At 42.5% G+C, this 11,523-nt stretch overlaps 1 protein-coding gene across 2 annotated transcripts in view; it reads right to left on the bottom strand.

The window, feature by feature from the left end:
- Nucleotides 1-666: 666 nt before the first annotated feature.
- The window catches only part of LOC149330281 (uncharacterized), a 265,373-nt gene continuing 254,516 nt past the window's right edge, over nucleotides 667-11,523 (bottom strand). For both annotated transcript variants that reach the window (XM_089560885.1, XM_089560884.1), the window contains one exon: nucleotides 667-11,002. The gene's annotated coding sequence lies outside the window, so the exon portion shown is untranslated. The remainder of the gene's footprint in view (nucleotides 11,003-11,523) is intronic.

Genomic DNA, 11,523 nt, shown 5'->3' with positions numbered 1-11,523 from the left:
GCTTCGCGAGCTCTAACCTGCGCATTGACCTTGAGAGTAATTAACCGTGGACAAACCATAAATACATAAAATAAATATTGCCGTGATTTGGATTCGAACTCGCGGCAGCGCAAACAGATCAGCTTCGCTGGCCACTGCACGAAAGCATGTGCCGATCATGCCTCGTGTTAACACTCGCGCGTTGTATATTGCACACCATTGTCTTCATCAACCAATGTCGTACTAATATACGCACTCTCACGCTGCGCATTGCCCATCGTATATATATCAGATACGCTGGCCACTACATGAGCACTGCTATCGTCACAGCCGATCATGCCTCGTGTTATAACCTGCAACATACTCGCGGGCGCGGTGTATTGCACATATCGTTGTCTTCATCAACTAACACTACTATCGAACTATCGTCGCCAGAAGTGCCGACGACCCAGCAAAGCAAACCCATGAGCCAACCAGGCTAAACACATGCTTTCGCACGTCTACTCAGCTACGTTCAAACCCCACCGCTTTTTTTTGTCGTGAAAATAAATTTTAGTTCGAAGTGAGAGCGGTTAGTCCTGAGCGCTTCGTCGCATTTCCCCCCCAGTGCTGTATGAGCGGTGTTTGCGCTTATTCAAGACGGCGTCACGCACACATGAGCCGCAAAGGAGACAGGACCACCAGATGTACGAGCATATCAGTTCATATATATTTATGTATCTCATCATGCACACACGCAAAAAAAATAAATGTTGTGCACATCCCAGTTGAAAGAGAGAAAAAAGTGCACGACATTTTATGCGTAACAAGAAAACACAAGCGTCAAGAAAAAATAAACGCTTCTTCAATGCAAATGGCAACAACATATATGAAAAAGAACAAAAAAACTGGTCCCCAGAGAGACAAGTCGTCAACACACCATTTCTTTTCATCAAAATGAACACACGCACTTTCACACTAGACCACACACACATGATCACAAACAAACATGAGCAGTAGAGCGCGCTCAAAATGTAAGGGTGGTGACTCACGATGGCATGTCGAGGCGTACAGAATCGCAGTGACATGTATGACTGCGGCAACATCCAACAGCAACAGGTGTTCCATACATATACGCTCTTTCTTTTTACAGCTTAGTTGTTTCTGAAGTTGGTCAGTCATTTGGCGTGAAAAGTAATGGGGCAAGCAAACCTCGTGAACTAAAATGAGACCAAAGTGCAAGGAACACAGCCCCATACACAACTGCCTGCATTCTTTACTTTAGCCACATGTCACGTCTTGCTTGCTCAGCAAACCTAATGTCACAGTTGAAAGAAATTAATAAAGAAACTTCGCAAACTGCAAGGGCCTGCTTGCTAGGGCAGGGAACTCCCAAGAAAGAAAAAAAAGCCCACGAAACAACGTGTTATTCTTGGCAACTTCCTCTACTAAACTCAGTAAGAAAAAAGATGCATCTAGGAAGTAGCGCTCAAAGCAACAAACAGGGGACGTCAGATTAAACCCGCCTCGACACAACGTCAGCAAAAAAAGTCATCAGCGAATAAAACAACAAAAAAGTGTAAAAATGTCGATCTGTACCAACAAGTACTTTAAGCATGTGCACAGAAGCCAGAGTAACCCCCCCCCCCCTCTTCCCCATTTGCTGCATTAGCCGTACGATGCGAAACAAGACACCCTCATGATGAGAAGCACTTCCATATGGCTAAGTTGCCAAAACACAACAGCAAAACAAGCCATTCCATGCCATCGTGAGGAATGAAGCAAACGTACAAAAATAGAGCACTATCAAAAATAGGCCCGCAATGCGTAGCGTGAAGCACCAGAGAAACGGCCTCAAAAGAAGGCGCAGCGCAATGTTGTACATCTTCGATGTCAGTCGTCTTTGTGCCAAAAAAAAATTTTTTTTCCTTCACAATAACTCTTTATGAGGCAGAGACACTGTTCTAGTCCTAACGGGAGTGCTCACCATGGTTCCGTGTGCATGTATGTACATTTGTGATGATACGAGGGCGTTCTGAATGCTCGCCATCATACCGAGCGTTCGGAACGCTCGCCGAAGGCGTTCACCTAATCTGTTGCATGCAGTGTCACAGCACAGCTCGTCAAGCATCCTGCATGTGCCTAGGGCATTCTCAACAGAACCATGAGTGCTTGGCAAAACTGATGGCATTGTATGAACAGCCTAACAGCCTGAAATCATGATTCTAGCTCTGACAAACGGCCCAAAGGCAAATGTGCCATTTGGACAGGGGCGCAATGCACAGCGAGACATTGCCGGACGCTGATGAAGTTCTGCTTCCCTGCATGCGCCATAATGTCCACGGTAACGACTCACAAAACGGGCACAGAAGCCTGAGGCAAGTTACGCTGTAGCAAAAGGGCAGAACGACTGGCCTGGCTTAGCCCGATGCCTGTGGTCCAGGTAGGTACGCCGAATACCAGCTCATAAACATGTAGAGGACTAGTTAACGACCTACAGATGCCAGTCCTTAAAGAAAGTGAAGTTCTTGAAACAAGGTAAGTCTCACAAGCAATATAACAACGTGGGTGCCAAAAACCTGCGTACCCATCAAAAACAAGCTAAAATTTTCTCTCAGTTAAAAAACCGGCGCACTTATACAGGCCGTAAAAGAGCAGTCGTTGCTCGCCAAAGCATCAGTGGGACTATCGGGACATGTAAAATGTGTGATGCTGCTTGTGCTGTTGACATTACAATAGTTGAAAGCCTTCACATCAGAAGGTTGCCATTTCTCATTAAAAATAACATTTCACAATGTGTTTGTCCCGTCTCACTTAAACTCATGTTTGACGGCCGCTTAACATATACAGGACCCTCATTTGAGCCATTATGATAAATAGGAGATGCGTGTACTCTAATAATCTCTGACCGGCTTGGTGAATGGACGCTTAAAAGCGATGCCCACACTCACACTTTTTCCATTAGGTTAGAACACTGAGCTTAGGACGCGAACATGGACACAAAGCCAGTACTCTGCGCCATTTTACAATTACGAGACGGAGAAATTAGGGAAGCCTTGGAATCCGAAACTAAAAGGCAAAGAACTTTTACTTTTTTTTAATAACAATTGCCTGTACAGTGAGCTCTTGCACAGAGCCGAGCGGCTATATAAGTTTGATATGTTGAACGACGCATAGCACATAAAGCTCTATTTAATATAGACACATTTATATTTACTTCTTATTTCTATACAAATAATATATATGTACCGAAAGGTGTTAGAAATGACGACAAAGTATATTCTCTTTGTATGTACAAGTTTCTTGTATGCTACAATACAATGTCAAAGTACCTCGGCGCGAACATTTCCATAAGCCTGTACAGACCCAACGCTGGGATCAAGCGTCCAGAATAAGAACAGCTATCATGTTAGGCCTCGCAGACAATAATATGATCTACATGTGCTGTATCAACGACGTGAGGTAAAACGCGTAACGATAAATAGATATCTTTTTCTCCTTTTCAGGGCGACAACAAGATAAGTGCTGTGTTGTCCACTTCAAACAGTGGCATAACGCGACGAAGCAGCCCAGCTCAACTGGTTTATGAAACAATTCCCAGCTGGTTCCAGTTGGTTCCAACTGGAACCAACTGCAAATTGTTCCATAAACCATTTGGGCTGGGAAAGATTTTCGCCAGGATAGAACACCTTCACAATCTGCATTTTGCGGCCGTCTGGCTGAGGATTGTTCGTGGAGACCAAAGCCCGCTAACTTTCATCGCGTTGGCTTCTAATTGCCCTTCGAAAAAAAAAAAGTTGGTCAACTTTCTATGGATCTCTAACAGGAGCCTACTACTGACATCGAGACCAGTGTAAAGAAAAATTTTCCCTGGAGAACATTGGGGTACTGGCACAAAGGGAAGGGTTACTATGCAAGGTGGAATCCAGTTTGCACGAATCAAAACATACGAAATGTCTGAATGCTGTTTGAAGGGATACTATAAAAGTAAGCTACGTGCGACATTTGCAAATGATCCTGAATAAGCGACTACTTCCGACCTTGCTGTTGACAGTGGGAGAAATAGTAAAGAAAGGGTCAAAATGACCCTCAAGCGAACAAAAGGAGAGTCAATAAACTGGAGTTTCGGAAAAGGTAGTCAACGATTCCCCAAAGAAAAGCTTCTTATATTTGGCAATTAAGGAATATCTTCCGGAAAAGGTATCCTGACTAAACATTTGTTACACTTGGTGACTAACTTTCGCTGCAAACTGCGTTGCTTTCTGTAAACAAGAATGTCAATTTCGGCAGATATTGAGAGCGAAAATGCTTAATTTCTAACTTTGAATAAAAACACAACTAAAATAAAAGGAAGGCACATAGAATGAATGAAGCCAAGAAACTTTTCAGAAGTGTAAATCATTAAAACGTGGCTCGACTGCAGACTCGACTAATGTTAACGAGCTTTGAGTTCCATCAGAAAAAATTAACAGTGCATCTTTTTTCACTGAGGGCAGAACACAAGAGAAACACAGAGAAGGCACTGTCGAGATCACAAAGAAGGCCCTTGTTAATAAATGCTTTCAGTTCAGAAATTCTGCAAAAGTTATGCATTGTACTGCCTTTGATAAGTACCATGACCTTGTCTCGCAATAGCGAAAAATAAATATATTGTATTTATTCCGATCGCGCGCTCTTGTGCGCGTGACCGATAAGTGATTAATGTGTGATCGTCTGAAACGTTACAGTATTCTAGCAAACAAAGTGCATTTTCATCATCTTGGACGTAATAAGGCAGAGTCGCATGAAGAGGCTGTTAAAAATAATAACACGAGGTATCCCTGATTATACTGATTCCTGAAAGTCTCATGAGTGTCAAATTATATTATGTCTGTGCATTACAGATAAAAATGCGCTAATCAACAATTTAATAACATAACAATGTTTGCCATTTTGTTTTCCATAGGCCGCGGTTATGCGTGCCAAACTGGATCAAATCACTCAGACGCCAAACACTCAGACAGATTAAGACATAATAAGAAAAGAAATCGAGATTCAACACTGGTATGCTCTAGAGTTGTTTGAGAGGGCTACAAATTTGGGATGTGTGAATGACATCACGTGTCGAATGTGATAAACACCTCAATCATTACTCCTTGAAGGAAAAACATGGAGCACAAGGGCGAATTTGGCGTTCTGCCATGTTCACGAGAAATTATCATTCGCCTAATATCACTTATGCTGTTTCCACAGACACAGTGACACGTCGACGAAGAATGCGTAATTTGGAACTTTGAAATTTGAAAAGACCGTGAAAATGCGCTTTGTCACCAAGACTACTGCAGCACAAAGAAGCAGCAAGTTCATCTACATGCAACATAAACCAGATATCACCGGCTAATGGTCAAGCTTCTTAAATTCCTCGTTCACCTCTAAAGCGTAGGTGTAGCTATCATGGAAGAGAAGATGAAGAAACAGCTATTCAACGTGGAATGGGCCTCGCCTGCAGAAGCACTAAGCTAGCAGTCCGAATCCAAAGTTCGACAAAGCTAGACTTTGCATATAAAAGCTGTGCGCAAGTTCCGGTTGCAGTGAATCTCGTTAATTCGAACACTCTTGATTCAAACTTCCGACTCATTCAAAGTGAAGCTTTCATCCCGCCATGTCATGCCTAATAATCGGGCTTCTCTTAATTCGAATTCCGCATAAATGGAAAAAAAAAACGTTCCCACAGATATTCACAAATTCACAAGTATTCGAATACTTCACATTAAGCAATAAGTTTTTGTATTTAATAAACATTGATTCAATGTAAATTTCCAGTTCCCTTTCAAGTTCGAATTACTGAGATTCAACTGTGCTTTTAATGGAACAGTTGGGAAACAACATGCTATACTTCCTTAGAGTGTTGCAAAACAGCGCAGTCAAAACAAAAACACAGACCGGTCTTCCTTTTGTTTCACGACGTGAGAAAAGGCACTTGATTCGACTGACCAAAAGGACCCCTTTCATTGAGCGATGTATTAACATACTTTGCACAAAATCCCGACATCAAAACATTGCACTTGAGAACAAAACAAAAGTTAAAAGACTTTCCCTCGTCACATCAGCGACTCATTTCGCCTTGTACATACACTCCAACAATATAAAATAAAAAGAAAAAAAACCTTGTAGGCTCTGAACCTGAATTTCGTTAACTGGCAGCTTAAACAAGTCTTGCAAGTCAGCAATCAGCGAAGTGAGAGCACACAATTACTCGCGCCATAAGAAAAGGTAGTCAAAAGGTGTATAACATATTCTGTGTCGAGACTAGCAAGTTTAGGTTCTCTTTGAGAATGAACTGAAGTAACATTATGGGGATCGCTGGCGACCGAACAGATTGCACAGATCTCCTTGAAAATCTAGCCATTCCCTGCAAACATTACGAAGCCTTACTCTTCAGCCACAAATAATGTCAGTACACAACATCAGCACATCATCAGCAATGTCACATAAGAGTTTTGCAGAGTAGGTCATCTCTTCAACTTTGTGTCAGTATCAATCCATAATGCAGTGCCAAAAATATGATATTCACACACATGGTATTGGGCATGAAGCAAATGCTTATCCAGACGTTGAGATACTAATCAGTTTATATTAAATCACTGTGATGGCTACTCAAAGTGCCATATGAGACATAATCCATATGCTGTCCTATAGTGAACATAGGAAAACAAAAATGAAATTCTACTAAACGTCTAATAAGTCATGAGTTAAAATCGGGCAGGAATTTGTTTTCTGAAATTACGCGCTTCGCGAAAATAAAAGCCGAAATTGCAGAAAAATGTAAGGGTCACACCTTTGACAGATTATCAACTATTATTCTGATGCCCTCGGCAAACTAAAAGAGACGCGAAATGGAGAAATATACGCCTATGGGTCTCAAGACAAGCGCTGCGACTAAGTACCAAACTTGAAAACAAATCTCAAATATTTATCAGAATTTAACGAAACATTTGGAAACTACATTATCAACCTAGACTTGGAGAAATTTGTAGTAATATTTAAAACATTTTCAGCAGAAAGTAATTGCCGAATTTGTCGGATTACCCTTCAAAGGAAGGCCACTGAAAGTCATAAAACGGAGTTCACCCCTAATCTGATTAAGCCGAGTCGCGTCATGCCTATGCACAAGGCATGTGAAGCTTTGCTTCATAAACAGGAAGAAAATCAAATGACAGCGCGCGCTTGACCAGAAGAATCCTCATAAAACTGCGCTTTTTATAAAAAAAAAGCAATTGCTTATTGCCAAAGCCTGCAACCTTCTGTTGTTAACCTTGGCTGAAACGGTTCTAGACCTGAGAAGTAAGATCTGGATGATCAAGCAAATGAGATAGGCTAGTCAAGTATAAGTTTTGCTCCTTTGAGATGTAACATTTGCCGAAATTATGTTGTACCAGAAGACATGACAAACAAAAGTGGCCAGAGAAAAGCAAAAATATTTCTAAAAGCATTTGTCCTTCTAAATCAGAGAGTGTAATGTGCTTAGTTTTTCTGCAGTTTCAGATCTGAAACTATGCACAATGCAAGTACAAACAACCTAGTAAAAACTTTGCCTCATTGCTTCACTCAGTGCTGACTCTCATATGGCGTCCTTATGGCGCTTGTGATTCAACAGGACTGCGCGTTTTTGTTTCGCTATGCAGTCAAGTTGCTTGTTTAGTACTAGTTTTTTTTTAATGCTTTCCAAAGTTATAAACGAACTTAAATCGGAACCGGCCCTTGTGGCAACTGTTATATCTTGTAGTTCCTGCATAAGTTAACAGCTCTTAATGTACAGCCAAGCAGCCCATCGTTCTAGCTTCTAAAGCGGTCGGAAAATCAGTAGATAATAGGGACAGGGGCTGTACTCCGAACGCAGGCTTTTGATACTAAAGAAGAAAATGACCTCTGAAAAATTACTCGAACCCAAAGTGGAGCTTAGGCCAAATGTGAACATCTTTGAAATTCGCGGGAATGTAATTGATCACGCCTGTAATCCACGCGTTAGTGGTCCATGCCTAGAGAGCCTCTCGCATTGTGACAGCAGATCCGATACAGCCAATGAGTCGACAAGCAAAGTTTACCATGGAAACAAAGCAGTGAATTCATCTGAAAATATATGACGCATTCAAACAGATCATTCATGCGAGAAAACAGGCATGACTATAGATATCAAGAAATAAACGTTGCCCAAACGTCTCTCACTGAGCGAACACACAGCGCCAACAGAGTGAACCAATGCTTCAATGTTCTTTGCTCGATGACAATAAATTACGTGCGAATAGCTTAAACTGACTGGCGTATGAGCTGAGACGCATACATGCATATATATACTCGCCCTAAATAGCTGCCTGTCTGTTTCCATATGCAAATGTGACGACGGCGGGCGAGAAGTAATAAAAAAAAATCTCTTTTGAAGCTTTCAAATGAGGCACCGATCGTGAGTCACTACGTACGATGAATGTCTCGAAGACAAAACACATGCCTGTGCCTGCTATCCTCCCACTCGCACTGTTGACAGGTGAAGCGTAACTCTGGAACTGTTCCCGACGTCATAGTGTTTGAAGCGCCGCCTACAGTCATTGTCAAAGATATGCGGGCCAAAGCTAGCGGGTAGAGCTCATACCAAACTGCTCCATATTGTTAAAAGAGCGCTACCTGCAAGTCCGCATGCTATAAGTTGCATTCACACTACGCCATTCGGCGTCAAAAGCGAGAATCCGCCGTCGCGGTTCACTTCTAGGCGGAAAAACTGGCCACTTGCCGCTAGCCAATAGGAATGCAAGGAGGATGTCACACCCGTCCACTCGCCAAACACCCAAGTGTGATCGTGCCGTTAGACCCGCATTCTTTTCACAAAGACTACTTCGTACTCGAAACCCGGAATGTTCGTACTGTTACACAATGTTCCGATGAGAGCCCGTCGGCCGATGTTGGCACCACATAATCACTCAGTGAGAGAGGGTAGCATAAGGACAACTGGAAAGGCGTCCGCTCTTAATAACTAGTGAAAAAGAGAACGCGAGAATGTGAAAACAGAGTGACTGTCGTACCATACAAAACAAAGTGACCGCTCATCCTGGCATTCACACACTTATTCTTCTGCACAACGTCGTCTTCGATTGCAACCCGCCGCAATAATAGCAAGAAAAAGAACAAAATAGAAAGTCTCGAAATGTGTGATATAGTGATATTTGAATAATGATTCTTCTTTTTGTGCGCTAAGGACTAGTCAAAAAGTATTCTGCTTTTCTTGTGTTCCTATATCCAGTGCAGCAATTATTCCGCAAGGCATACCCTCCTCTCGCACCCCGTCGTTAGCGAGAAAAAATAAAAATAAAATACTATGTAGAGAGCTGACGAGACAAGCACGACGCCATGCGGCGAGGGAAAACAAGGGGAAAGGGAAACGCGCCAAAAGTTTGTTTAGGTCCCAAAGAATGACTCGGCTAAAGCTAGTTGAAGCAAAGAGTTGAACTTCAAGCCGTTGCTATCGCCAACCTAATGCTAAATTTACGGATTTGAGCACTAATGTATCCCCCATGCATCCTTTAGGGCTGTTCTGTCTCTGTAATATTTAAGATCAGTGAATGCTGAGGATTTCGTCATTGAGCAGTTTCTTGAGTGTTTTTGGAAAAGAGCGATATCCTAAATCGTTCAACTTGAACTAGCTTTTCCCAGTCAACAGCACCGTACACTCCTCAAAAGGGGACACCCACACTTTAACACTTATTTTAAAAACAGTTATCAAAAAATAAGGAATGTGAGCTCCAAAACAACAATTATATAAGTAAAGAGAACAGAAGGTAAAAGTAACAACGTGAAACAGAGAAAAAAAAGCTTTCCCAAACCGCAAAAAATCAGAACATAACAACAAAAAGCAGAAACATTTATGAATGCGACAAGAAAAAGTACAGGGCAACACATAATGCCAGGAGATGAAATGTGAGAAAAAGTCCAAAATAACTGTATATTCGAAAAAATGTCTTCTTTAGCTCAGTGAGCGAATTGCACAAGAAATAGACACACACACAAAAAAAGTTTTCAAACACTCGTAATGACAACTCCGGTTTAAAAGAACAAGAAAAAGGCACATGGCTGGCGTTGGTACAATATTTGCGAAAGAACGCCATGATAACTTTGGTGGTTGTTTTTTTTTCTTGCTCCTAGCGTTCTCGGCAACAATGAGTCCACATACGGCTATTTACAAACAAGAGAAAAATAAGGCAGAAAAAAATGGCCGCTGCCTTGATGCGCCCCCACACGACGTAGTAAGGAAGGAATGCATTCCACAAAAAATTATAAAGAACTAACATCAAGACAACAGCACAAAAAAAATTAAAGGACTATTTAACCTTCCCAAAAGAATGTTGCCACTCAACATTCGTCGAGAGGTTCGTTTTTTCCCTCGAACGTCAACACGTCCGTCCGCATTGAAGAAAGTTGATGGTAGCTGTAAATAAAAAAATTAACAGAACAAAAAAGGAAAGGAAATTCATAAAATGAAACAAAAAAACTTCATTGCTCCTCCATAATCCATCTTATTTTGGCACTGCCTTGGTTTCTTTTCTTTCGTCTGCTACAGGAAACCGGTTTCAAGTCTGGTTGTCGTCTGTCTGTCCACACACACGTCGCAGACTGAACAAGAGCTCAAACGCTGCTCAGCACAGCCTAGATAGCGAGGCACAGGGGGCGCTGTAACCCTCTATTGAAATGACGTCGAATCACCAAGGAAAGAAAAAAAATACAAATGTACGCTGAACTGTAAGAGCAAACAGGAGCGATGTGGGGAGAAATAAGTTGTCCCTGTTCGACGTGTCGCTGGCGCACAAGATGGCGCCTCGCTGAAAGGCACTTGGTTCAATTCTCCATCGACGACGACCCCGCACTAAACGCCGCGACAAACATGGTGTCCCAACACTCGTCTTCTCTGCTCAAGATAAGGTGCGGCACTCTTGAAGCGGCGTGTTGCGGAGTCCAGCGGTTCACAGATGAGGGAACAAATTAAAAAAAAAACAAAGTTGGCGGCTAGGACGACAGCCAACTGCAAAAAGAAAAAAGTGACAAAATGATTTGTGAGAAACGTATGTCAGTTTATTGGAAGAAAAATTCAGGGGGCGCTTTGTTGACCTAAAGTGCGGTGAGGCGAAAGCCTTAAGCGCAGTGTTGCTGCTTGTGTCACTGATGTGTGGTTAGGATGTTAAGCTTCGCCTCTAAGAGTGGAACGCAACAGCGTCTTGCAACGCTGCCAGGGAGTCCACAGAACGCCATCGCCCGTTCGGTTTTACGCCTTGCTCGTTGGTAAATTGGTCTTTGAGGAAAGGGAATTATCTGTCTCGCATACCTCGGTGGAAACCTGAACCCCCTGAACCCCTCTGTAACGGGAAGGGAGACAGGAGTGAACGAAGACACTGTATTCAGTAGACGCACCTTTGTACATTCCAAACCATCGTGCTGGCATGGCGGAGTGGTGGCGTGCTCGTCTCACACTCCGGAGACCAGGGTTCGATTCCTGAGCTCGAGCAGTTTTGTACTCGGTTTTATTTATTTATCGGACCTGACTAG

The sequence above is a fragment of the Amblyomma mixtum genome, chromosome 9 (genome assembly GCF_055824585.1).
Source record: "Amblyomma mixtum isolate Tamu chromosome 9, ASM5582458v1, whole genome shotgun sequence".
Classification (NCBI taxonomy): domain Eukaryota; kingdom Metazoa; phylum Arthropoda; class Arachnida; order Ixodida; family Ixodidae; genus Amblyomma; species Amblyomma mixtum.
The sequence above is the reverse complement of the archived record's forward strand: the minus strand, read 5'-3'. Positions and strand labels throughout refer to the sequence as shown.